Genomic DNA, 3,282 nt, shown 5'->3' on the forward strand with positions numbered 1-3,282 from the left:
TTCGTTCTGCTGTGCATAGGGTCGGTATGAGTTGGAGACCACTTGACAACACCTAACTACAGCAACAACAACAACAACAGCCACTGGATGGATTGGAAATGTCATCTTTTCAATTAGTAGCTGAGTGCTTAATGGTCATGATACCAGGCCTCGTACATTTACTTACATGACAAAATTTACTAATTTGTGACAAAGCTATCTTTGTGTAGTAAAATGCAGTCAGGGTAAAGCACTAGCACCAGAAGCCAACAAAACCAGAGTCCTAATCTTCAGGCAAACAAGTGGATTGCCAAGAGGAAGATTCCTTGGAAAAGAAAGCAAAGAGCAATTTCAGGGACTTCATCATTGAGATCCCGAGTACTTGGGCAAGCAGTTGGTCTGGAAGCATCTGTAGCTCCTTTGCTGGTATGGCAGACAGTGATATGGGAAGCCAGGAAGTGTTCCCCACAGAAAAGGAAGAGGAGGTGACCCCCATCCCAGTTAAGTGTGAAAAAGTGAGAAAACCCAACAGACATCTAGTATAGAAGCCACAATGCCCATGACAAGACCCTGCTGAGCCAGGGCTGCAGGCACCTGTGGTGACCCCAAAAAATACCTTGGAAGACAGATGCTGTCTTGCAAATGTGGGATACCAATGATGGGGAGAATGAAGATGAGGAGGAAGAGCTGGTGAAGAAGAAGAATTGGAGAGATAGCAGAAAAAGAGAAAACATCAGATAGGGGAGCACCGACTGAGCAAGAAGAAGAACAATGGCTGCCTTTTAAACTTCTGAACACCACTTCAGGAACAGAAACTTTCACTTGCCTAATAAAACCTAGGAGATCTCGGATTCACCAAATAGTTTTCTCTCAAGTAACCTGGAGGAGCCAGTCTGCTTTGAAAAAATTCAGAAAACCTATCAGGAAAATGAAAATACAAGACCAAGCACATGACAAACATCCCTGAAGAGGCAAAGGGCAAAAGTAGTTGGAGCCAGCAGAAGACATGGTCTCTAATCTCCCACACCAGTGAAGCCCACAGAACCATGTATACTCTCTAAGTCCTGAAGTGCTGGCCTAGAGTTGGTGAAGTCACCTACAACCAGGTGGATCTCCCCAGAGGCTGGTGGGGTCATCTCACCATGAACAAAAATGCTGGCAAGACCCTCTTGCAAATGGTTGCACATCCTAGCTATAAGGATGTTCTCTACTGCCTCCAGGACAGTAAGGACATGAATCACTGTGACAACACTGGCTATATTGCCCTGCATGAGGCCTGCTCCTGGGGGTGGGCTGATGGACATCCTGAACATCCTGCTGGAGCATGGCTCCGATGTGAACTGCAGCATGGATGATGGAAGGAAGCCAATTCAGGAGACAGTGGTCAACAACAATCTGGAAACTATATGGCTCTTGCTGTCCTATGAGGCTGATCCTATGATGACCACCTACTTGGGGCAGGCTGACATGAAGGTGGCCAGCAGCACACAACACCATGGAGCACTTCCTCAGTGATCACCCCTTAGATCTCCAGCATCTGGCAGATGGGGATCCTGGAATCTCCTGGGACTTTTACAGCAGTTCTCTGTTGGATGAAAAAGACAGGTTTTCCTGTGACCTCCTGCATAATCTTCCTGGGAGCTCTGATCAAGAAGGAGATAAGGTGGAAGAGGATAATTTCATGTTTGAACTCTCAGATCAGCCTCTTCTCCCTTGCTGCAACCTGCAAGGGTCAGAGTCCTGTGGGCCCTGCCACTGATTCCTCTTTACAGATGTCATGAACATGCTGAAGCTTTCCTCAGGGATCTTTCAGGTTGATTTCTGTGCTTTGAAATTACCACCTTGCTCAAGGCAGAGTTCTACTGGAAGGTGGCCTTTGAGTCAGTTGCTGACCCCTGCTGAGAAGCCTGGAGTCCTAGACCACAGTTCCCCAGGAGTCTCTGAGACTCCGGAGCTGGTCTGGTATGAGCCAGAGCTGCTGAGGCTCCTGAGGTATGAGGTGGAATACCATTCTCGTAGTTGACAGAAAGCGGCCCTCCATTTTCTTTTTTCTCCTCTTGAGTCTGCCCTTCCCCCACCTCTCATGTCTCACCCACCCCCAACCAAGCACCAGAGTGCTGTTGTTGTTGTTACGTGCTGTGGAGTCGGCCCCGACTCATATTGACCCCTCCTTGGGTTTCTGAGGTGGTATCACTATGGAAGTAGATTGCCCAACCTTCCTCCTGAGGAGTGGCTGGTGGGTTTGAACTGCCAGCCTTCTGGTTAGTAGTCAAGTGCCTTAGGCACTGTGTGACCAGAGCTGCTATCAGAGTGCGAGATGAGGCAATAATATGGACCAAGAAGAAGCTGCCTTATCAAATGCAAACAAAAAATTACAATTGTTGTTGTTGTTATTTGCCATTGAGTCGGCCCCGACTCATAGCGACCCCTCCTTGGGTTTCCAAGGCAGTATCACTACGGAAGTAGGATTGCCCAACCTTCCTTCCGAGGAGTGGCTGGTGGGTTTGAACCGCCAGCCGTCTGGTTAGCAGGCAAGTGTCTTAGCCACTATGCTACCACAGCTCCCTTGATAAACCCAGGAGAATTAAATAAAATTTATAGAAGCAGCAAGAAAATTAACAAAGGTAATTAGTTGAAAATCTGTTATAAAAATGTCAATACTTTTCTTATATATAAAGTGTAAAAATTACTACATACATGGAAGAAATTCTCAAGTTTCAAACTTTAAAGAAAACAAAATACTGAAAAATAAAATACATTAAAAATATATGTATGAAAAAATAATATTTTTCTCAGAGCTACATATAAGAAATAAGGATAAACCTCATATATCTGAAGAAAAGGAGTGTCAAAAAAGAAATGTTTTAAGATATTGCTAAATGACTGTATAAATTTGATGCTACCCCCCAAAATGATCCAAATTATATATATATAGATAGATATATAAGGGTTTTGAGGGGAAAGAGAAGGAGAGGCATTGTATAGAAAGCTATAAATTTAAAATTTATTTCTATTTTATTTCAATAGCCAGAGAGAGTAAAGATGTAAAGTTTAGAAATTAATTTCCAAATATCAGTGTTATTGGAGAAATACCTATAAGATATTTTAGTATATGAGTATACTAAACTTTAGATAAGCTTATGTGATAAGATTCATTTGCATAAATACAGAAAGTATACACATATTTTCATTTATGGCAAATTAAAAACAAATAATTCTGGATAAAATAAAAACTTACCCTTTCTAAATTTATCATTAATTTGGCAAGAAAATAAAAGAAAATTTGCAAAATAAAGCAAAAAA

The 3,282-nt window shown here is 42.7% G+C and overlaps 1 pseudogene; it reads left to right on the forward strand.

Moving 5' to 3' along the window:
* Positions 1 to 407: 407 nt before the first annotated feature.
* Positions 408 to 2,002, forward strand: LOC103198621 (annotated as a pseudogene).
* Positions 2,003 to 3,282: the final 1,280 nt, after the last annotated feature.

The sequence above is a fragment of the Orycteropus afer genome, unplaced genomic scaffold (assembly GCF_000298275.1).
Source record: "Orycteropus afer afer isolate SDZICR_OR568_19922 unplaced genomic scaffold, OryAfe1.0 scaffold00098, whole genome shotgun sequence".
NCBI classification, from domain to species: Eukaryota; Metazoa; Chordata; class Mammalia; order Tubulidentata; family Orycteropodidae; genus Orycteropus; species Orycteropus afer.